Source organism: Artemia franciscana, chromosome 13, assembly GCF_032884065.1.
Source record: "Artemia franciscana chromosome 13, ASM3288406v1, whole genome shotgun sequence".
NCBI classification, from domain to species: domain Eukaryota; kingdom Metazoa; phylum Arthropoda; class Branchiopoda; order Anostraca; family Artemiidae; genus Artemia; species Artemia franciscana.
The window spans coordinates 29,000,053-29,026,357 of NC_088875.1; the positions used below are offsets into that span (position 1 = coordinate 29,000,053).

Below are 26,305 nucleotides of genomic sequence, written 5' to 3' on the forward strand. Positions count from 1 at the left end.
AGAAAAAGAGGATTTTTATAGGATATTTTTCAAGTTCCCCTTGAGAAAACTCAAAATATATGGTATATGAGAACCAAAAATTTTAACCCCCCCCCCCCCTCCCCAATAGAGTTGGGGTAATATTATTATTCAGATTTACCGTAACACCTTTTTGCTGAATTTATTCTGTTTGATGTGTTTTGATTGCAATTTGCAACTGTTTCAAGCAGAGGCGCCATTTGGAGGGGTCAGGGGTGGGCAAATGCCCACCTCAGATTTTCCAGGGGGCTGAAGCTTCCACCACAAAGGGCCATTCTGTCTAATTGATTTGAAATTACTGCACGCCTATTAGCCAAAGAGCGTAATTACCTGACGATCCTTGGGGTAATTACGCTATTTGCTATTAATCATTGTAAACTTTGAAAGTAGGTTAGATACGTAATAAAATTCTCGAGTTCTGTCAAATGCCCATTTCCTAGATGATTATATTAATATTATAAATTCTGAATTTTTACAGTAATTCCTCTAAGTTGACAGATTAAAATAGGTCAGTTCCTGTCAAATGTTTCGATGTTTATTTCCTTGTTTTAGTGAAAATAAGCCACCGTTTTAGATTACTCGAGTCTGTTCTTATTCTGTTTCTGTTCTCGTCTTATGTACATTTACTGTGTCAATATAAAAATGAAACTTTATGGGTGACAATCCTTTTTGTAGGCTTCTAAACTAAACCCTTAGTAAAAAAAAACAACCGTGTTTTCTATTATAGAATTATTCCTTGAGTTGGGTTTTTTATAAGTCTTAAAGTCTTGTTTTTTAAATTCTTAAATTCAGAAATAGCAAATGATTAATAGCCAGTTGTTGCGTCAAATTTTTAAGTCTTGCAATTGTTATTGATGACATAAAAACTTTAAAATAATAAAAACAAACGAAAATGACAAGTATTCTTGGAATTGTGTCTTAATCAGGATTAGAAAACATTTTGGCATTGTCCCATCCCATCACTACTAGAAACCAAGGATGACAATGAACCTACCTATAATGGTAAAGACTAAAGAATTTCTTTCCAGATCCTCTTAATTTTATAGATGAGGAATTCTTTCAATACTCTGCTAAATTATAATCAAAGGATAAAACATACAGGAGAAAATTATCCTTTTTCTAACATGTAATATAAAACACCACTACATGTAATGTAAGTCACCTGATGCATACCTACAAAGACGAGGGACAAATTTTTGGGTCATAACTATTTAATTTCTTTTATGAAAAATCAAAATATTTTTGAAAAATAAATCCCCCCCCCCGAGGCATCAGCACGGTTAATTTATGTTGCAATAAGAAATTAGTACTATAGTCTCTAAATAATTATACCATTTTCCAGCGGAAAAGATAGTGTACATTAGAAATGACAGTTTATTTTCAACTCTCCAAATCCAAATTGTCCTGCCATTTTTTTGGTAAAATTTTACATTTGGGAGTTATTTGAGAGGTCAAACCAGTCCTTTCAAAAGAATCAAGAAACTTAACTACCCACCAAGAAGCTGAAAGGAAAGAAGGCAAGAAGCTGAAAGGAAAGAAGGCAAGAAGCTGACCTGAAAGGAAGATAACTATCAACCGTTCTCAAGTGATATAAAACTGAGGGTACTATGTTGAATTCCTCATTAGAAAAACAACAAATTTGTTCTACCTTCTTCTAAACTCAAAATTAAATGAAAGCACGTATAGAAACAACATTTACTATTAGATAAATCACCTGAGGCATATCCGCACACACAAGGGGCTCAAGGATTCTCCCCAAAGACTGTCCCTCCATTACTAATTATCAAATACTAGGCCTGAAATGAGGCCATCAAAAAAAATTGACTACCCTAGGGTTCAGACCACTTCAAGCCATTCTGAGTAGTCTAGTTTAATAGCTAAGCACATAAGCTTACTCATGGAAATGTTGACAGCAATAAAACAATGAGCAAACACGATTGAGATGATACTAATGTTTTAAAACTCAACGACATTGTTAAAGAACAGGTGTAAATGTAATATTGTCCAAAATGAACTTCGAGTAGTCTTTTATAACCTGATCAACCCATCCAAACCAAAATCATCAGTTCTATCAAAGTGTAGTTTATGATATCCTCTTCTTTTCCTGCAAGTATATCCACTACAACCATATCCATTCTTTGAAATACTTCTTGAGTATAGTTGACTTAAATTCCTTTGTTTTTTTTTCAACTTCATATATCCTAGGAAGAAGAGTTTTCCTCACTCTTGTCAATCCCGTTAACAGTGAAAACAAAACTCCTCTTGCACTTCCTGACTAAGAGTGTTTTGTTAACTTTAAAAATAATGAAATGGCTTTCAACATGAGGGGAATCTGGCAATCGAATGTCTTCTCACTCTGTATCAAACTTCGACTCCTCAATATTAATGTTCTGTCAATTCTGACATAAATATCCAAATCACTGTGTCTTAATGCGGAGAAAAATATTGGATCCTGGCCTTTGAAAATGCATGCCTCCAAATAATCCTGAACAAAGACTGGACAGATCAAGCCTGGGCTGTAGAGATGCAAAAATGACCAACTGGCCTCTTGTTAATGACATCATTCACCAATGTTGACGGCAATGCCTAAGCCATGTTTTGAGAGGTGCCCTATAGATTCCCTCTGGAACATCTCCCACCAAAAAAATCAATAAATTGAGCAGCCAAAGGGAAAGCAAGACAAATAAAAAAACTGAGAAAAGAAGACATTTTGGAATGTTCAACCTTCCCATGGATCTGTCTGTGCCTCCAGAGGGACCCAGGGCATCAAGGAACTGTCAATCTTTCTACAATTTTGTTGTTGCCAGTATGTCCTTCCATTGAGGCTGAATCGAGGTATTTAGACTTTGCATATCTGTCTGGTATGTTTAGTGCATGGTGTTTCTGGCTCTGCCTCAGCAGCATCTACCCAATGGTTGCCAATGGAGCATTGCATTCAACAGCCAGTGATTGTCCATACATAATATGGGGCCAAGATATCTCCATTAACAAACTCTTCTTACATCTGTCACAAGAGGCTGACCTATTTTATCAAATGGATTGGTTGGTTATCCTCTGCTTCCAGTGGATGTTGAGCATTTGTATGAGACATGTGTTCTCAAAGGCAAGAATTCTCTCTTATTCCTGACTTAAGTACCAGGTCTTGGCTGTGTAATGCGAACTGGCACGACGTTGCTACTAGGTGGTTGCAATTTCAGCTGTAGAGACAAGTGTTGAGACTGCCCATTGTTGAGGTTCCATTGGCTTGACCAATTCTTCTGAACACTTCTTTTGGGGTAAATCCTGCATTTTCAATTATGCTTTCTCGGTATTTGAAAAGGACAACTTGTTCTGGCTATTGGTCTTTGCGAGCAATGCTAAGGGGTGAGTATGTTGTGGGCATGCATTTTGTTTTTTTCCATACTTATTTTTAGGCTGAACTGGAAGCTTCTCTCCCTCCATTGGTGTAAGAGCTCTTGAAGTTGTTGCTTGCAAGATTCTAGTACAGCAACGTCGTCAATGAAGTCTGTATTGTTGAGGTGTACTTCAGGATTCAGCTGGATTGCTATCTTTGCTGGTGCTTTGCATTACGTAATCAATTAAAATATGAAGAACAGCAGCAACAAGACATAGCCATGTTTAACTCCTGACAAGATACAGAAGAAACCAGTTTGGCCACTTAATGTCTTTACACAGCCCTCATTGTCTTCATAGAGAGCAATGATCAGCAAAATATCTTTTTGGGGATTCTGTAGTGCATAAGGATCTTCCACAGACTGGCAGTCCACTGAGTCAAATGCCTTCTGAAAATCAATGAATATCATAAAGATCTTTAATCCTGCTCTCTGATTCCTTCTGTCAATAGCCATAAAGTAAATACCAGGTCCCTACAAGAGCAGTTTGGCCTGAATCCATGTTGCTTGTCACAGAGGTATCTGTCATACCAGGGTATGATATCTGTTAAAGAAAATAATCTAAAAATATTAAATTTGCGGCAACTATGGCAGGGGGTGCCCTATAATGGAAATGCACAGAAATACCAGCTGGGACTAAGAAGTGTGAGCAATTAAGTAGTAGTATGCCTTTATCTTCATCATTGTGTTGCACCAAAACTGGAAATATTGTTGCATAGTATTTTGGTACTTATAAATCAATTGGCTATCACTGAATTTTTAGTCAGTAATACCTTGGTCCTCCATAGGGCAAAATTATAGTTTTGGTGCCACAAAATGGCAGAAAAGGCTACTTTCCAGGGGCACAATCTTTTTGGTCACTTTAAAGGGCTCCAGAACTTTCAATTTCTGCTCAAATGAGCAAGTTCTCAACCTTTTAGGGCCATTGGTTCAATATGATCACCCATGGGAAACAGAATTGGGAAAAAACACATCCATGATCTTTCTTCTGCAAAAAAAAAAAAAAAAAAAAAAAAAAAAAAAAAAATTCAATATTTTTGTAGATAGTAGCTTGAAATGGGGTTCTGTAATATGCTGAATCTAATGGTGTGATTTTCATTTGATCATTTCCCTCTTTGGGGATGTTCTCATTTTTTGAAAATCTTCTCAGATTTGTGGCATTCAATGAGTAACATTAAACTTATGAGCTCTATACATTTAGAATCAGCATAACTCTTACACTAATCAGCCCCAATCACCCCCTTAAAACTAACCTATTTAACTTGTTACTTCAACCTAATAATTTTTTTTGAAAACTTACCTGAATCCTCTCTAACTTATTCTCCTTTTTGAATCCTCAGGTTTAACAGTTGTGACTAAACATTGTCTTAACTTACTATTGAAAATCTACTTCATAAATGTAATTTTTGCTTAGGCTGGTATTTCTTACAATGCTCCTTAATACACACCACATTGCCCTTAGTCCTCTATTCACCATAAGATTGCTATGGCTGCCCCATCTACCATTTGATGAACCCTTCCACCCTAGATATGAAATTTCCATTAACAATTACCATTAACATTAACACATTAAATAGTTAATTAAATACAAACAACATTAAATAGTTTTCAATTACCATTAACATTAAAAATTTCGTTAAGTTCTAGCTTATCTTTGAATCCTATAACAGCTGATTTATCATGATTAACACAGCTCAATGCCACTTTTTGCTGCCAATACAATGTCATCTCCAAACAGGGAGGGCAAACAAAATTTACCTGATATTTCTACAATAACCTAAAGTAATTCTCTGTGTCATTAATAAATAAAGATAATAGTCTTGTTGATAAACTAAAGTCTTGGTTAACTCCCTTATTACTTTTTATTCTTCTAGATCAATGTTTTCCTACTTAAAATACTGCCTTAATTATGGTCTACATGCCTACTAAAATCTTAACAAGTCTCCAAGGCAATCCTAATTGTAATAGACTTTGAATAAGCAGCTTCCTTACAAAACCATTCAAAACTCTCTACAAGATAGAAAAGCTATGTATACAGCCTTCGTTTTCTCCCTCTAGCATACTTTCTCATCAAGATACTTAAAACAAAAACCTGATCTACTGTATCATAGTCTTTCATAAAACTTGCCTGGAAATCTGTCATCTTCTTCAGCAGCTCTAACCATTTATCTAACCTAGAACATAATATCTCACAAAAATGCTTATTGATATTTCCCTATACAAATACAGCTTTAATTGCCATGTATTAGACTTTCTTAGAGATACTAAGCTAGATCTTGGCTAGTTCTTAGGCCAAAAGATTGGCTCAAAAATACCAAAAATAATAGACTAATTATCAACATAATCCACATTCTACTCTGCTTCCATACTTTGCTGGAATTCTGTCTATTCCTAGTGACAATCCTCCATTGAATTTTTTCATTTTGATCTATATTTCAATCATTCTTATTTAACAATCAATCTATAAATCCATCCAGATTTGAAAATTTCTCACATAATGCTTCAGTGCTCCAGCTTCCAAATATTTGGCTTAATTTTCAGCTGGGGAACTTCACCCTCTTTCCAAATCCCCCCTAGAAATTTCCTCACAAGCTGCCAAAGTTTTTTGGAACCTACCTTGTTAAATGCTTTCTTACCTTAAATTGCACTTGCTAGCAATATGGATGAATCCAGTGTACACCAGTTAGTGATGATGGGGCTGCAAGACATCTGCTGCATCCCATTGAGTGAGCCATGGTTTTGTCACCCAGTCCTTGTCAAGATTTGATTTGAAACTTTCAATTGTTGTAGATCCCACTGTCATCTCGCTTAGACCATTCCACAGACTCATGATTCAACTGTAGAAGAAACTGTATCTTTTAAATGTCTTGGCATGCCTGCAGAACAGCTTTGCTGAATGACCTCTGTTACTTGACAATTGAGCAGGTTCAAACATATTTTTGTTGTTAGACTGGAGCAGCTTATAGGTCATTATCATATTACCTCTGTGTTGATGTTATCTCAGAGCTGGTAGCTTCAGGCTTAGGAGTTGACATCCATACTCTTTATCTTTGACACCGTTTATGCATTTTGTTGCCCGTCTTTGAACAGATTTGAGAGTCATTGGGTCTGTTTTATTAATTGCCATGGCAATGCACATTCCATACTCCAACCTAGGTCTCATCAGACTTTTATACAGTTTAGTTACTATTGCTAAGGATCAAGTGGTGATTGTACACTTGATGATACCAAGAGTCTGGTTAGCCCCTGCTACTGTAGAATGAGTGTGGCAGTTGAATTTGAGGTCTTCATCCACAATAACCACCAAATCTTTATCTGAAATACTCTTGGAAATTGGTTGTCTCTCACTGAAATTTGATAACATTGAATATTGTCATCATGGTTATTTCTTCCAAAATGGAGAACCTTGCACTTTTCAAAATTAAACATGAGTCTCCATATATTCGCCTATTTCCAAAAGCTATGAAGGTCTGACATTATTGAGGCTGCACCCTACTGTGTGTCAACAGGACAACTAAGTTTTGAGTCATCACCATATAGGCTAAATTTATTAGTCACATTTTTTACCCATATCTATTAAGGCATGTTCTTAACCCATAGCTTCTAACTTAAGACTTCAGTTTCTTTCTCTTAAGCAGTTTCCTATATTATTTTCTTTTCACAACAAACTCGAAAACACTTTCACTTTTCCAATGTCACTCAATCTTTTTTTTTCCAGTCATCATATATACATAACATACAAAATATATAAATATCCTTTATACTATTAAAATTACAACCACTTCTCCTCTATGATTCTTATGCTCCTCATCAAAAGAAATCTTTTTCACTAGCAGCATTATTCCCTATATCATTAACAATATTATATGACCCTGATATACAATTCTAAATGACAGTCCCCTGTAGACTGCATTATCTTCTGTAAACTTTTTTCAGAAGCCAATTCAGAAAAATATCACTTTAGATTTTAATCATTAGTCTAGTCATCTATTTAGTTTGACAATATTGCTCTAGACATCTGTTCTTCTAGCCTGTTTATCTATCCACCAATTGTGCATACCTCTTAAACATTCTCTTATAAAAAACTGATCAAAGTCTATGTCCCCAAAGCCTCACAGTTCATGCACAATAGAATAAGCTTTTTACCCACAGCCAACTAACCAATCTGGCTTGGAGACATGCTTGAAAAACAAGAATGCTCACATTGTTTAGTATCAATGCCTTTCCTCCCATTCAAAACAACTAAATTCTTCTCACCACAAAACTCCAAAAGCTTACTCCCATTTATTACCAAGGGAGTATACCCCTAGAAGTGTACAATGCAAACAATTAAATAATGTCTGAGCTGTTCATTTTCATCTGTATTGTATGTTTTTTTTTTACTCTGATATATTTTTATTATTTTTTCAGAAGGCATGTTTAGGTAAACAGCATGCAGTTGTGGAATATTTTTTTTGTACTTTGGAAAAATCCTGTTTGAACTGTTGTATTATTAAAAACAGCTAACAAAAAGAGTGCTATTGGTAAAATTCAAGCATAAAAGTGGATTTCTAAGACTTGGGAATCAGAAGGGGTTAACATGTGAGCTTGGCAATACCTTCCCAGAGTGTTTTTGACCCTGGATTCATCACTCAAAATTTCATTTTCCTAACCTAACCCCTTTCCAAGATAGTGAAAAGTAGCTAAAGTAGAATTTTACCTTTACAAAAAACACACCTTATCTTTATGTCTGAACAGTCCATGAAAACACTATAAACTGAATTTAAATGAATTTAGGTGAAATATTTTATTATTAAATGCCAATTTAAATTGTATTTGGCTTTCAGGTAGGTTTTGTGGAATATTTTTTTCTCTTAAATAGGCCAACAGGTGTTGGGGGTTTAATTGATTCTAAACTAAAGAAAGTATTGGCTATCTAGTTCAAAAAATGTGTCAGATATGTTAAGATTTGTGATGTGAAAATGTGTTAAAGAATACAATAAAGATTAAACTTTAACACAAAAGAGCAAGGGATGATGCATTAAAATGTCAGACAGAAGACATGTCACATAGACTACCATTTATTATAGACTTATCATAGACTAATATATTGTCATCATTATATCATTAGTTACTTTATTATAAAGCAGTATGAATAATGTCTTAAATATGACTTTTCTGGTTGGCTCCTTAAACCTAAATGATACACTAAAATGTCATACAAAAGCCATTATACTACCCTACTTTTGGATTTAAAAAAACAACAAAAAGTTTGCCAACTACCTTACTTTTGGACTGAAAAAAAAAAGAAGAAAAAGTCATACAGATGACTTTTTAACATAGACTATCATTCTATTATAAAGCAATATGAATAAAGTATTACAGGTGACTTTTTTAGTTTTCTCCTCAAACATATATGATGCAATGAAATGTCATAAAGAATACATTATACTGCCCCACTTATACATACAAAAAAAGTCATACAGATGACTCTTTAATAGATCTTTCTTGTATAAAGCAGTGCAAATGATCTATTATATATAACATTTAATGCATCATACTATAATAAAGCAGCCACATTTTGCAGAGGGTGAACCTTTTTCTTCACTTCTTTCCTGGTTTTTGCAGTTTTTCCAAGAAATTCATTAATTTTTCCCCCTAATGTGCAAATATGTACCAAAAATTGCATCCTGAATCTAAATATAACATTTATTTGCATTACAAAAGAACTTTACCATCATATTAGCCATATGGTGGATGTCCCTCTATAATGATATGAGGTATACAAAGTCATCTGTATGACTTTATTCATGTTTGCTTTATAATAGTATGAGGTAGGCTATAAAGAGTCACTTGTATGACTTTATTTGTGTTTGCTCTATAATAGTATGAGGTATAAGCAGTCATCTATATGACTTTATTCATGTTTGTTCTATAATAGTATGAGGTAGGCTATAAAGATTCATCTGTATGACTTTATTCATGCTTGCTCTATGATAGGGTAAAAAAAAAAGTCATCTGTATGACTTTATTCATGTTTACTCTATAAGAGTATGATGTAGCCTATAAAGAGTCATCTGCATTATGTTATTCATGTTTTCCCTATAATAGTATGAAATATAAAAAGTCATCTGCATGACTTAACCTATGTTTGCTCTATAAAAGAATGAAGCATACAAAGTCACCCATATAACTTTTTAATATTCTAAATGATGAAGAAAAGAATAATATTGTCTTTTGTTTGGCTTTATACTGCTTTTTAAAAAGTAATAAATGACAATATCTGATTCTTATTACATAAAGGATCAATGACTATTACAGTCAAACATTGAAAACCAAACTTAAATTGGTCACCCCTAAACCTAGATTATCAACAAAATAAACACTCTATGCCTAGAGAATTGATGGATTCATCCCCAAAATGTTTGACAAATTCCAAGCTACTATTGACATGATAGGTAATCTTTGTTTAAGCCCTAATAATGATGGATGGCCCAGCTCAGAGAGCAAAACTGTTTCTAACAAATAACCTAGCTTAGTTGCAACTTCTCCTCAAAATAGAACCCAAGTCAAGAAACAGTAAGCTAGCCTAACTTGCACTCCTACAGCTTCTGGGACTAGAGCATTTGGCTAGGCTAAGGTTAGCTAGGTAAGTCTATGTGAGAACAAAGGAAATCTCAGCTGAGGATCAATTGCTCTTAACTAAGAGAAAGAAGGAATATTAAAATTAGTTTAGAAATAATTACTTTTTTCAACTACAATTTAGCTGAAACTTTTAGAACTGCCATGAAAAAAAGCACATTATAGTATTTATTGAATATACGCGCCATTTTGTTTATTTACTATTTTTTCATCCTTTCTTCGCACGAGATACAGAAGTAATTTTAAAAAAAGAAATATACTAATTTATATTATTAACTAAGGCTGGGCTCAGACGACAGTCTTATGTATATGTAAATATGGTAAACATAAACAGGATTCGGTAAAGGAGGGAAACGCGTCATTTGGAAATTTTAGTTTTGAGCCTTGAAATATAGCTAAATCAGCCTGAATTCAAGAAAAGGTTTAGTGGCTAGGAAAAGCATCTTCTCTTCCTAAAACAACTTTTCAAACGATTTTTTTTTCAGAACGACTCATAAATAGCCAGTTGTTGCTCTTTTGAATGATTTTCCACAGAGTCCCCCATCAGAAAAACGTTTTTTTCACCAGTTTTAATAAATACTGTATCAGAGGCAACAATATAGCGTTGCTTATAGTAAAGACGATAAGACTTCAGTTTTTCTGTCCTTTTTTTTTCTAGAGGCACTTTACATGGAAGTGAGGATCGTTTAAACTTCGGAGGTGGCTCAATTACTTGTATATTGGAAGTTCTACTGTCCTTTTCAATGTTCAAAAGTGATCGAAGGGCAACTAGATCCCCCCCCCCCGTGTCTTCTTTTCCCCAAATACATCCAATCAAAAATTTGAGACAGCAATTTAGTTCAAAATGGTCCCAATTATCAAATAGCAAAAAAATCCGGCAAAACCCCCCAATCCTGAGGGGAAAATATTGTAAGTTATGTCTCAGGGGGATACAAGGTTTCTAATGGAAGCGGTGGTCATATAATCATTGCAGGAGGCTCATTTGACAGGAAATTGGAAGATCTAGTGTTATTTTTAAGAATGAAAAGTGACCAGTGGATATTTAGTCCTCTTCTTTATGTCAATTGTTCCCCAAATACATCTGATCAAAATTTTGAGATAACCATTTTGTTGAAAACAGTCCAAAGGCCATATGACAATAATTACGGGGTTGACACAATTACCAAGAGCCCTGAACAAGCGTTTTAAGTTATGCCCAGGGGATATATAAAGATTTAGAAATCGGAAGGCAAATACCTACCCCCCTTTGCCACACCCTATTTTCCCTGAATGTATTGGGTCGAAATTTTTAGATAGCCATTTTGTTCAAAATAGTCCAAAGATCATATAATAGTGCCTCTGGTATTCTCACAACCGCTCAGTGCCTGGGATAAGGCCTGTAAGTTATTCCTTGAGAGCATATAAGTTTTTTATGCAAGTGGTGGTTGTATAAACTCTCACATTGACAAAAGGGCTCATGCTCGCAGACATTTAAACTCATTCACTCCCATTCACTCACTCATTCAATAACACTCGTACTCACAATCACTCACTCACGCACACTCACTCAATGCCATTCACACTCACTCATTCAATCACACTCGTACTCACATTCACTCACTCACGCACACTCTCTTAATCCCATTCACACTCACTCAAACTCACTCACACTCATGCTCATAGCCAAGTGGAAGAAATGGTCGTATAAACTCTGGAGGCACTCGTTTGATTGGAAACTGAAAGTTCTAATACCCTTTTAAGAGTGAAAAGGGATCGGATGGCAATTTGCCCTCCAGATGCCCTCTTGTCCTTAAATACATCCTATCAAAATTTTCTTGATATAACTTGATAACAATTTTCTTGATAGCAAACAGACATACAACAGGTACTAATATAAATGAAAAAAAATAAATCTTAAAACTAGTAAAGTCTAAATTGAAAACGCAAATATAGCTTAAAACAAACAAAATCTTTTACTATTAAAGAATAAATGAAACCCTAGACGAACAGAAACAGTCTTAGGAAACAACATAGAATAGGCAATAGTATAAATGAATAAATAAATCTTAAAGCGAGTAAAAATCAAATTGAATATGAAAATCAACCTGAAAATGAACAAAAGTCAATACAAACATGAGTTTGGCTACTGCCTCCTTCCCAAACTGAAAAAGTTTAAAGCCCGCTACGTCATTGGTGCTTTAGTGAAAACGAATTATATTACAGATATTTTCATCTGCACTTAATACAACATTGAAAATAAAAATAACAAAATATAAAGAAATAAAATCCTACACTGATAAGCTTTAAAAAATTTATATATCAAGTATTTAGTTTAATATTATTAGTTCTTTCCATGACTGTTCGACAAATATAGTTTTTAGTAAAGCCCCAATGACACAATAGGCCTTAGACGTTTACAGTTAGAGAAGGAGACTGTAGCCAAACTTTTGTTTGTAGTGTTTCTTGCTCATTTTCACCTTGATTTGTAAATTCAGTAATTCTATTCGTTTTAGGAGTTATTTATTCACATGTAAAAATTAGTACCTGTTGCATTTTTATTTGCTGTGATAGTTTATTTAATTTCTGTTCGTTTTGGTTTTTATTTATTCTTTTATACTAATTTGTGGGTATTTTGGGGTTGAATTATTATAGGCTTATTTTTATGACCTTTACATTTCGTTGAAAACTACGTTTTCGGAATGTTTTTTTAATTATTTTAAAATACAATGACTTCATGAAAAGCATTAATTTTGTTTCTAGGATAGGACTATAGAAAATTTTCAAGGGGTCAATACAGATTTTAAAAGAGCTGATTCTTTCCAAAAATATCCTTTTCTGGTTTTGCCAATTTGTACTATTTATGTATTTTCGATTTTTTTTCAGAATGAGTTGATATTATAAGCTGTCGACGGAATAGATGAATAGGGTCGATGAAATAAGGTCCAGTACAAGACTTTTAACGTAAAAATTCTCATTACATGCTTTTCCATTGACTATTTAATAGAAAATTTTATTTTAGTGTTTATGTCCCTAAGTGGGATGATTGGGGGAGGGGTAAGGATAATTACCTCCCCCAAATAGATTTTGAAAAATAATTTGGATAATAATTTTTGAAGTTGCTGATGGTGCTGAAACTGCTGAAGATCTGGATGATAAAAAACACAGGTTCGAAGACAATGTCGATGATCAATGGATTAAATTTAGAAAAACAGTCTAAAGTCACTGATGGTGTCTTAGGGGAGAATGTTAGAAACGCGGCTAGGAATATCAGTGAGAATGCTTTACGTTTAATAGAGAGGAGAAGGGGCTTATACAAAAACTATCTGAGTGATAGATTATGTGAAAATAAGAGGAATACAAAGAAAGTGGAGAAAGCATTAAAATATGAACTAAGAAGGTGTGAAATGTAGAATACAATTGTCGAGGATCTGGAAGATGCAGCCAGGTGACAAAATAGTAAAATATCGTCCTGGCATAATAACAAATTGAGAGAGAGTAGTCAATGTGTACTGGTCCCAGTTAAAGATAGAAATGGGGGGGGGGGGCACAATTAGTGATAAGGAAAGATTTAAACAGAGATGCGAACAACTTTTTGAGAATGTGCTAAACCAGGATACAGGTACATGAAAAGATATCGATAAAAATGAAAAGTTTTTGACACCTTAGATATGAAGGAATATTTATAATGTGAGGCACTAAAAGTTAAAAGTCACTTTTGGTGACAGCACTAAAAGGATTAAAAAATAATAAGGCCTCTGGTGCTTTTTTGAAAAAGAGGAAGTACCTAGTGATTTTAGGAAAGACATAATTAAACCCCTGTATAAGAAAGGTAATAAGAGTGATTGTGGTAATTACAGAGGCATTAGCCTGGTTTCAGTAGGTAGCAAATTACTTAAGATGAGGATACTTTTTAAACTTTGAGATGCTGTAGACAAAGTTTGAAGAGAAGAATAGTGCGGTTTGAAAATTTATTTTAAGAAGACTAAGTCCCTAAGGATAAGCACAAGTGAAGATGAAAAGGTGACGTTGGGTAAAGAAAAGATTGATCAGGTGGACAACTTGGTTTACCTTGGTAAATGTTACAAGTGGGTGCCGTGTGGATGTTAAAAGTCGAATACCCAAGGCTCAGGTTTTTTTTTCATAATTGAAAATAATCATAATTTTCATAATTGAAAAGAATAGGAAGATAAGTATACGAACCAAGGTTTGAATATGCAAAGCTACAGTGATGACAGTGATCAAATATGACTCTTAAGCATACGTGCTCCGAAAAACGGAGGAAGATTTGCTAGATGTTTTTCAGAGAAATTGTCAATGGGATGTTTCTGGTGCCTGACTAACTAACCGCATTTCAGACAGTAGGCTGTGCGAAAAATGCGGTTCAATCTTGCTTTCTGGGGCTTCAATGAGAGAAAGATTGAAATAAATAGGTCACATTCTGCAGATGAAGTGCGACAGATTGCCAAAGATTGTCCTTTTTGGCCAACCGTCTAGGGCTAAACAGAACGCAGGTCGTCCTCTGTTGGGGTGTGAAGATCCCCGGAAGGAAAAATTTAAGGGAAATGGGAGCTTCCTGGGAAGGTTTGAAGACGGAGAATTGAATAGATTGGGATGGAGGAGGAACATATGAAGCTGCGTTCGCTTCAGGCAGCTTGATGATGTGAGGTGGTTCTTGGTGACTTTTTAGTAGTAGTAGGAAAAGACTGAAATATATTTTTGGGATATTTCATTGATCCAATAATAAAAAATAGCCACCCTTTTAGATTTAAATATATACATTTTTTGCATCATTTTGAAAAAAACCTTACACTTTCCCCTTCTTCTCCACTACATTTCTCCAATTGGTGCCTTTTTATGCCAGTTCTATTGTTTTCCAGAGAATATAAAATATGATAACAATGGAACCAGGCATGCACCACGTTTCATACAATTTATTATAAAATGCTTGTAAATGTGACCCTTCAAAGAGCGATCAGCCATATTTTAGTCTTCGTATATGCATGCAACTACTTAGTACTCTAAACATGTTGTTGGTAACGGTGGGCTTTCAGCATAACTTAAAAGCAAAGAGGGTTTATAGCAAAGAGGTTTGATTAGTCCTGTGCCTATGCTATAGCACAAAACCCTAAAATCAGTGCTGTCACTTACTTGAAGTACTTTTGCTTGAAGTACTACTTAAATAAAATTTCCCATTACATGTACTTGTACTTCAGTAAAAACTCTGGTGGACTTATTACTTGATACTTAAGTAAGATTATGAAATACTTATTACTTAAGATACTTTTAATGTACTTGTTTTTCAAATACTTTACCTTTGACACGAAAATTTTGTGTGTGTGTGCTTTTGCAATGTACAAGAAAACATCACCTTTAGATTTAGAGCATACTCAGATATAGCTTTTGTGTGTTAGTGCTTTGGCAATGTACAAGAAAACATCACCCTTTAGATTCAGAGTAAACTCAGATATAGCTCCATGCCCTTTTTTTTAATGAAATAAGGTATTTGTTTGTGACAAAAAAAATTTTAGTATTAATAACACTTGGTTTAATTTTTGTTTAAAAGTTATATAACAAAGAAAATTGAAATTATTTCACAGTTCACTGGTCGATAGTGAGCTAAAATCTCTTGTTTTGTGCTAAATGTTGCATACTGTAGTCCATTTGGGCTTATATTTCTGACATTAGTGTTTAAGTTTTGTCATCTCGTCAACTGAACCAGATTTCTACCATTTCATCATCTTCAGGACCATATTATTGGTAAAACTACTGAAGCTATGAATCTTTACCCATCTAAATGTTGTCTGCAATAAACAAATCTAGGGAATTCTAGCAGGATCCAATGCAATGGTATTTTGTCAAATTCGTTCCAGCAAATTCAGGTATTCAGACGAATCGAACTTCAGATTTGTCACTCCATTCATAAGTTATAGGCCGTACTAAATTAAAGGAAAACTCAGCTTTCTTAAGACTTGAAACCCTCTCCCCCTCGCCCTATTTGAGATAGGGTTTGTGATACCAGAACTTGATATGAGCCCTGATCTTAGGCATCTTTGGTCTAGTTTAGATTCGGATCCGTTACTCCATTTGCAAGTTATACTTAATTAAAAAGAAAACTTAAATTTCTCAGGAATCAAAACCCACTCCCCCTTGTTAAATTTGAGCTAGGGTCTTTATCTCAAAACTTCATATGTGTCATGGTCTTAGGCCTCTTTGGTTCAAAAATTCGAGTTTTTCATTTAATTCACTTTAACTTGCATATGGAGATGAATTTCAATGAAACCCTGGAAATAACCCTTTCCAAAATAAGTCATACTGAAGCCAACCTTCAACCAAATATTTTGTCCCCAGAGAAAAATTACTTTGTATGGCACTTGGTATTTACCAAGTGACATACAGTGATCGCAAATTCTGTAGGTCTGTCGGTCTGTCAGTCCTGGTCTTGCTAGTTTAGGCACTTCCAGATAAGCTAGGACGATGAAATTTGGCAGGCGTATCAGGGACCAGACCAGATTAAATTTGAAATAGTTGTTTTCCTGATTCGACCATCTGGGGGGGGGGAGTGGGAGGACGGTTAATTTGGAAAAATTAGATCGGATCTTAATTAAATTTGATATTTAGAAGGATATCATGTCTCAGAGCTCTTACTTTAAATTCCGACCGGATCAGGTGACATTGGAGGGGGAAACCTAAAATCTTGGAAAATGCTTAGAGTGGAGGGATCGGGATGAAACTTAGTGGGAAAAATAAGTACATGTCCTAGATACGTGATTGACATAAACAGAAATAATTCACTCTCTTTTGGGGAGTTGGGGGGAGGATTAATTCTGAAAAATTAGAGAAAATGAGGTATTTTTAACTTATGAAGGAGTGATCGGATTTTGAATTTCATCGGATGAAATTTCATATTAGAAGGACCTGGTAACTCAGATCTCATGTTTTAAATCCCGACCTGATCCAGTGTCATTGGGGGGGGAACCTTGGAAAACGCTTAGAGTGGAGTGATCAGGATGAAACTTGGTGGGAAGAATAAACACAAGTCCTAGATACGTGATTGACAGAACCGAAATGGATTCGCTCTCTTTGGGGTAGTTAGGGGGGTCCAGTGCTTTGGCGAGTTCGGTATTTCTGGACGTGCTAGGACAATAAAATTGGTAGGCGTGTCAGGGACCTGCACCAATTGACTTGATAAAGTTGATTTCCCCGATTCAAACATCTGGGGGGGGGACTGAAGGGAGAGCAAAAATTAGAAAAATGAGGTATTGTTAACTTGCGAGTGGGTGATCGGATCTTAATTAATTTTGATATTTAAAAGGACCTTGTGTCTCAGAGCTCTTATTTTAAATGCCGACCAGCATTAACCCTCTGATTTTTTTTTTTAATCAATCTATTTATTCTTATAATTTTGCTAGAGCTCATGCCATATGAGCTCTTGGCTCTTCCGACCTCGTCGCAAGTGCCATATGAGCTCTTGGCTCTTATTTTATTCCTTTCTTCTCAGAAGATTTTCGACTTAGTCTCATGGTTTTTGCCACTTCATGGTGTGAAAATTGCTGCTAGAAATAGATAGGTTGCAACTTCTGCCATATTGTCTTCTAGTATATTTAAATCTGTGCTTGCATCGTTCCTGCGTCCCCTTAAAAGTTCTGTTTCTTACGGTAATACTGGTTTGTCTTCTGTTGCATATGCAGACGATGTTCTTCTTGTTGCCCGGACTCGCCGTGGATTGCTTTCCAATTTTACTATATTAACCAATGAACTATCTAAGATTGGACTGTCAGTTAATGCGTCTAAATGCAAGTTTATTTGTTTTAATAGCCCTTATGTGGTCGCTCCAATCGTTGCTGGGACTGCAATTCTGCTATGTTCTTCTTTAGTTAGTTGGCTTGGTCCGTGTTTCGGTCCAACACTTTCCACTACCTGTTCATCCCTAGTGAATGAAGTGGTGATTTATGTAAAAAGACTATCTACTTTATTCACGTTTACAACCCTCTGCAACCTTTTTCCCATATTGATACTGGTTAATTAGTCCATGTTGTCTTTTGTTAGTTTGATTTTTTTTTCTTGCTGTTTATCGTTTTTGTTTATTTATAATAGTCCGTACTTTGTGTTTTTTTTTTATACTTTTACGGATAATAAAGTTCATTCATTGATTCTTTCATTCATTCTGCAGTTTGACCAGCCGTATGGAATGCGTCTGAATCAGCGGGCTTGCTTCAGGCCTGTGATTTTCTAATATATGTTTGTAGGGAGTTTTACCGACCATCTGAATTGACTACACAGTATGCGGCTTGCTTGAGTGAAAACCAGCCAAAGGATATAGATGCCATGCATTTTCATAGCATGTCCGAACTTTAACTTTAAAACTTGAGGCAGTTTCCTTGTAAAGGTGCCGAGAGCGAGACATGTCATCATTTGATTTTTGATTACTGAGCTTTGATTTCTCTTATTAAAAAAGTCTGCAACTGACTCACTTGGCTCCTTACTTTAAAATTTGAGGTTTTTTGTTGCTAAGGTTTTTACTTATTGAATCAGAGAATGAACTACTTTGTTACCTTTTATCTGTTTTAAAGCCAATTCAAGGTTTATTTTTCTATTTTCAATATTTTTTCCACCATTCCGACATGTTTCAGAACAATCCTGTATTTTTTCAAACGTGCCAGATTTGACTGAACACTAATCGCCAGAAGTTCAACTCTATGTGCACTGTATTAATCCTGTCATGTGATCTGTCTGATCCAATCAGAAGTTTTTTGACTGCATTTAATTGTTTTGATAGTCTTTTTCTTTCAAGCTGTTGTGTTGAAAATTGGTTCAGATTATTTTTTGGACTTCGTTGGGTGTCTACCAGCCAAACAAGGGAAAAAAATATTTTCAATATTTTTTTATCATTCCCACATGTTTAAGAATAACCGTATACTTTTTCAAACGTGCCAGATCTGACTGTGTTAATCTTGTTATGTGATCTGTCTGATCCAATCTAGAGTTTTTGGACTGCACTTAGTTGTTTTGAAAGTCTTTTGCTTTCAATCCGTTGTGTTGAAAAATTGGTTCAGATTATTTTTTGGACTTCGTTGGGTGTATGCCAGCCAAACAATGGAAAACAATACTTCCAATATCTTTTCCATCATTCCCACATGTTTCAGAATAGCCCTGTATTTTTTCAAGCGTACCAGATTTGATCGAACACTAACCGCCAGAAGTTCAACTCTACGTGCACTGTGTTAATCCTGTCATGTGATATGTCTGATCCAATCAAGAATTTTTGACTCCACTTAATTTTTTTTATAGTCTTTTCCTTTCAAGCTGTTGTGTTGAAAATTGGTTAAGATTATTTTCTTGGATTTCATTGGGTGTGTACCAGCCGAACAAGGGAAACCGTTAAAAACGATAAAACGGAAATTCTGGTTCTTGATTAAGATTTCCAAGAGAGGAATGACAGGGGACATTATATAGGCAAGGGAAGGGGCTAAGAAGCCTTCAGAATGGCTTTAAAAAAAGGTATTATGGGTTTTATATCAGATATATATATATATATATATATATATATATATATATATATATATATATATATATATATATATATATATATATATATATATATATATATATATATATATATATATATATATATATATATATATATATATATATATATATATATATATATATATATATATATATATATATATATATATATATATATATATATATATATATATATATATATATATATATATATATATATATATATATATATACTAGCTGTTGGGGTGGCGCTTCGCGCCACCCCAACACCTAGTTGGTGGGGGCGCTTCGCGCCCCCCCCAAGCCCCCCCGCGCGCGTAAGTCGTTACGCGCCATATTAGTTACGCGCCATATTAGTTACGCGCCATTGTAGTTGTGTCCCTGTGTCCCACCTGTGAATATAGATAGATTTATATATGTGTTTCAAACTACGTAAAAATTGCGAATATACAACATTCTTGGCTTTCCCATTGTCTGTCCATATACAAAGCCGTATGTACTAATAATGACGTCATATGCAAACGCTCTTTTTACAAACAAACAAACATGCATACACACAACTCGTTTTTATATAGATAGATAGATAGATAGATACAATACAAATTAACTACGTAAAACTTGTGAATATACAACAGTCTTCGCTGTCCCATTGTCTGTGCGTATAAATAGATTGTCAGGTTTACCGACCCTCAAAGATGCAACATACAATTGTACATTGGTAAAGCAATCTGTATTAAGATCTATACCGCATTTTTCTAGTGATTGCCCTTGAGCTTTGTTGATGGTGGTTGCAAATGCTAATCGAATTGGGAATTGCAATCTTCTAAATTGAAAAAGCAGATCCGTTGGAATCATGGGAATGCGAGGAATAAGAACAGCCTCACCCTCATAAGGCCCTGTCAAGATTGTGGCATCTATTAGGTTTTCCATTGTTTTTTTTTTACGGCAAGTCGCGTGCCATTGCAAAGCTTTGGTGGGTTGATATTTCTTAAAAGTATTATTGGTACGCCTATTTTTAGTTGTAGCAGGTGTGGTGGACACCCTGAAGGATCTATGGAATTTAAAAATTCAGATGGATAATTAACCGCTTCATTTGGTTCCGAAATACAAATTAACTGCGTAAAACTTGCGAATATACAACATTCTTCGCTGTCCAATTCTCGCTGCATATAAATAGATTGTCAGGTTTACCGACCCTCGAACATGCAACGTACAATTGTCCATGGGAAAAACAATCAGTATTAAGATCAATACCACATTTTTCTAATGATTGACCTTGAGCTTTGTTAATGGTGATTGCAAATGCTAATCGAATTGGGAATTGCAATCTTTTAAATTGAAAAGGCAGATCTGTTGGAATCATGGGAATGCGAGGAATAAGAACAGCCTCACCCTCAAAAGGCCCTGTCAGGATTGTGGCCTCTATTAGGTTTTCCATTGTTTTTTTTACGGCAAGTCGAGTGCCATTGCAAAGCTTTGGTGGGTTTATGTTACGTAACAATATTATTGGTACGCCTATTTTTAGTTGTAGCACGTGTGGTGGAAACCCTGAAAGATCTATGGAATTTAAAAATTCAGATGGATAATTAACCGCTTCATTTGGTTCCAAAACTGTGTCGACTGACTTGTAAAGGACTGCCTGGTCTTGAATCTTGGTCAAAACAATATTGTTGATTTCGTGGACGTCTATATTTTTGGGTGCGAGAATCGCTCTTTCACTTAGCCATTTATTATTTTTATAATTTTTTAGAATATTCGGAAATACTTTTTCAATCAATTCATTTTTGGACGTCACTAAATTACAGAAATCAGCAGGTAGTTGTATACGTCCTGAAATTGAGTCTACTGGGAGCTTTCCGTTTCCCATTGCCAGCAATTGATCTGAAAATGTTTGACCAGAGTCATCGTTTTGCAATCGGACACGCATATTTGTAGTTAATTTTAATGTTTTTACGTGTGCCCATAAATTAGAATTTTTCAGGCAAGCATTCATTTCGTCTGCAGGAGTTGATCTAGGTATTATAGGTAATGTTTGCCTGAAATCTCCCGCAAGCAATATTAAGGTGCTGCCAAAGGGTTTCGACTTCCCTCGCAAATCTTTCAAGCATTGATCCAGAGCCTCGAGCGATTTTTTGTGTGCCATTGTGCACTCATCCCAAATAATAAGTTTGCATTGCTGCAATACTTTACCCATCCCAGATGATTTGGAAATATTGCACGTGAGAGTTTCTGTAGAATGCAAGTTCAGAGGCAATTTCAAAGCGGAATGAGCAGTTCTTCCACCAGGCAGCAATGTTGCGGCTATTCCGGACGACGCAATTGCCAACGCTATATCATTTTTAGATCGAATTGATGCCAGAATCAGTTTTATCACAAACGTTTTACCAGTACCTCCTGGCGCATCCAAAAAGAAAATTTCTCCAACGTTGTTATCGACACAATGCATTATCGTATCATAAATGTCTTTTTGTTCCGACGTTAACTTGGAAATGTTATTTTGTACATACGACAATAGATCACTCGTACTGTAACTTTGTTCACGATCCAATTCTACACATGTCGAAACAGCAGCGATACGGTTAGGTGAAGGCATTCCCAAACCCTGAAGAGGTTTGTTTGCCATACTTATGCAAAAATCTTCTATAACAACTAAAGTGTAGTTATAAATTTCTGGTGTAAAATCAAAAGTCATGTCTGACGTCTCTAACTGTTTTCGATGAAGTATATCTTCGGACATTTTTGACTTATATTTTTCCCATAAATCTGTAGGAGCTGATGGAGAGCAAGTTGTTAAAATGATGCCAAACAATGCACGAATTTGACTTGGGGTTGACGTTTCGCACGCGTCATTGATGCAGTTATCCCAGTGTTGGTCATTCTCCAATAAATTCAGAGCTTGGCATGCACTACGGTAAGTGTCATGTATAGTACCATTTACAGTCCTCAAATACTCAAAGGATGTCGGACCGGGTACATTCACCAAAAGCAGGCGTAGAAAGAAGCATTCATGTTGATTGGGGTGAACGGTGTAGAGTCTTCCTATCGTGGTATCTTTGAAGATGGTAGGTTGGCCGTCGACTGACTTACCCTGTTTTCGACGTTCAAATACTTTATTTTTAGTATTCCACGTGTAATACGAAGGCACTTCAGTATACAGCAGTTTTTTTGCAAAAGAATCATTTTTGCAAAGCGAAAAAAAGCTGTTAATGTTGTATCCGGTGGATTCAGGACTCTTTGTTGCACGTTGGTTTCCGTGAAATAAACACGTTGACCATTCTGTAAATGTACCGCTAAGTGAACAACAGCTGGACTACGTTCATGTATCGGAAATGAAAGAATTCGCCAAACAGCTTCATTACTGCTTATGTATCTTCCAGCCTGATATTCTACGATTTCATCGAAATCTTTGATTTCGGACTGCAAGCCAAAAACTGCCATGTCACTGCCTTTGTTGACGTATTTACATATGTATTTGATTGCCTTTACGGAGTTACAGTATTCAACGTTTATGTGTGCATTAAATGTTTTTGATAATAAAGGGGAATATGGAACAACCCACTGGTTATCTACTTCGATGGTGGTACCGTTACGCTTCTTTATTATTGCTGTTTTACCGCCATCTTCAGTAGATCTTCTTCTATATTGTGGGTAACCATCATTGCCAGTAATTGTTTTGGGTACTAAAAGTCGAGGATATTGCTTTGTGCACCTTCCTTTGGCCTTGCATGGTGAATTTTCGTTCAGTGCACCGCAAGGTCCATGTATCATATTTTTTACAATAATATCATGTAACCCCTTATCGACATTTTTATCAGGTATTTCAGCGGAAATCACATCATCAATTTCGTTTGAAGTAATTTTTTTATGTAGCCAGATTAGTATATGTGCGTGTGGCAAACCTCGTTTTTGCCATTCCACTGAGTACATCCAGCATCGCACTGACCCAAACACTTCATGTTTTACAAGGTAGTTTATCAGTGATTTCAACTTTTGCCGGAAGACACGTGCCGTAATGTCATGCCTATGAACCGCCGATTGTCCTTGAAGTAAAAGCTGCAGTATCTCGTCCCAAGATTGATTACATGTAAATGTAATAAATAAATCTGGACGACCATAGAGACGAACATACGCAATAGCATCTTGAGCATATTCATGCATATGACGGGGACTGCCAACATATGACGAAGGTAAAATTGTTAATCTTCCAACGTTTGTGGTATTACCGTCATTTATAACTGCATCTCGCAAATGAATGTATTGTTCAGAGCGGAGCTTGGTCTGATTCAGGCGGATATATAGCAAACGTTCTGATTCAATTTTAGCATACATATCAACCATAAATTGGTGAAACAATTCACGGCATTTTAAAATATAATTTTCTTCATCCTGCCGAATCATTAGTCTATAGGAATAATAATGCATTGCACAGCATTTCTTATTCATTTCTTTGTTAGTGGCTGGATTCATCAATTTAATATTAAAGTGATAGCCGTCGGCTCCATCCCAAAAAATGATAGGATATTGTAGGGCATCGTAGCATCGATGAGTTTCAGCAATTCTTAACAACTGAGCGTTTCGCTTATGTAGAATAATATCTCGAGGTAAAAACTGATCACCGACCATAACGATTGCCACTTCGTCGATAGTCGGAGCATTGTATCTACGCACATGTTGGCCAGGAGGCGTTTTGTCAGCGGAAATAACAATTTTATGAGTATCAGTAGGCATCAAATCGATGGCTGTTTTGAACAGACGCACTAACTTATTATTTTCGTGGAAAAGATGTTGCAATTGGGAAACGATTGTCCTTTCAACGTTGGGAGAAATTTCGCAACGTGCATTCAATTCAGAATTTCTATCACTGATGAAGTACAATTGTAAAAATTTATGATTCTCGCCTGAGAATGGTAGAAGGGACCCTGCTTTATGATAAATTTGCCCTTTTACTTTGAAAGTAGACATAAATTGATCTGGATTTTCGATTTGGGCTCCAAACGACGTCATTTGGAAACATGAGTTGTATTGTCTGATTTTTGACAAAAAACGCTTAGATTCTGACGTAGTTCCAGTAAGGAAAGTCTTCAATGGCTCTGGTGGTGCAGCCAATAGAGGAAGTTTAACTTTTCCTGAGGCGCAACACATTCCCATTGTTTCACCATTGAATTTCAAGGCCTTGCAATAGGGACAAATTTTAGACATTGTCCCGATTTGAACACATCTACTCAAGCTATAATCATCGACTGGGTTGTACCTGAATGCCAGGCGATAACTTTCAGATTGCTCTGATTCCTCGGCACGCTTTCTTTTCTTACTTTCTCTATCAGCAGCAAGCCTGTTTCCCTGCTGGTCTTTTGATTCCTCGGCACGCCTTCTTTTTTCACTTTCTCTTTTAGCAGCAAGTCTGCTTCTGCGTTGCTCTAGTAGTTCCTCGGCACGCCTTCTTTTTTCACTTTCTCTTTTAGCAGCAAGTCTGCTTCTGCGTTGCTCTGGTAGTTCCTCGGCATGCTTTCTGTTCTTTCTTTCTCTATCAGCCTCAAGCCTGTTTTCCTGCTGGTCTTTTGATTCCTCGGCACGCCTTCTTTTTTCACTTTCTCTTTTAGCAGCAAGTCTGCTTCTGCGTTGCTCTAGTAGTTCCTCGGCACGCCTTCTTTTTTCACATTCTCTTTTAGCAGCAAGTCTGCTTCTGCGTTGCTCTAGTAGTTCCTCGGCACGCCTTCTTTTTTCACTTTCTCTTTTAGCAGCAAGTCTGCTTTCGCGTTGCTCTGGTAGTTCCTCGGCACGCTTTCTTTTCTGACTTTCTCTATCAGCAGCAAGTTTTTTGGCATAGACTCTTTGAGCATCTTCATCAGTCATTATAAAATTAAGCATTAATAGAATTCTACGCGAACATACGTCTTATATAACTTGAATGACGTCACGCCTTCAAAGCAAAAATGATGGCAACTAATTTCATGACGTCAGCCGAAACATGACGGCGAACATATGTCTTATATAACTTGAATGACGTCACCTTCAAAGCAAAAATGATGGCAACTATTTCATGACGTCAGCCGAAACATGACGTCACCTGATCCACACATCCACAGATCCACACACAGACAACTTATTTTTATATATATAGATATATATATATATATATATATATATATATATATATATATTTATATATATTTGATACTTAATACTTGATACTTAAGTAAAAATTTGGAATACTTGTTGCAGCACTGCCTAAAATGTGTTTAGCACTTTTTTTCAAAATAGTGTCTTGACAAAAATAATAGCCTTTTAGTACACAGGACTTTTTTTTGTATAGCTAAATAAAGACAAAAAGTAACAGCTTTGAAAGAAGATTTGAAGAATTTGTCCCTGGGAACCAACCTGAGCCATTTGCGGCCCTGCTTCTGCAATTAGGTGTCGCTGGAGGCTTTTCATTTTTTTCTAACTGACAGAAACCAATTTTATAGAAGTTTGATATCCTAAATAGCTCTTAAATATCATTATAATATTTAGGCCCATAACAGACAACTAATTTTTATTTTGACTTTTATTTTTGTATTCATTTATTATTTATTATACTAATTTTATTTATTGTGACTAATATTTTATTGCGACTAATTTTATTGTGGTTTAGAAGGAAGAATATATATCAGTTATCCTTCAACACATTTTGCAATTGCTGCTTTCGGGGATGGCTGTTTGCTAATGAAAACTCCGCATTTTAGTTTCATGAAGACTATCGTTCAATTGTCTAAAAGACCATAATGAGTCGT

At 35.5% G+C, this 26,305-nt stretch overlaps 1 protein-coding gene across 1 annotated transcript in view; it reads right to left on the reverse strand.

The window, feature by feature from the left end:
* Positions 1–10,246, reverse strand: part of LOC136034770 (uncharacterized) — a 76,679-nt gene extending 66,433 nt beyond the window's left edge. Inside the window, exon 1 of the mRNA XM_065716177.1 lies at positions 10,136–10,246. The gene's annotated coding sequence lies outside the window, so the exon portion shown is untranslated. The remainder of the gene's footprint in view (positions 1–10,135) is intronic.
* Positions 10,247–26,305: the final 16,059 nt, after the last annotated feature.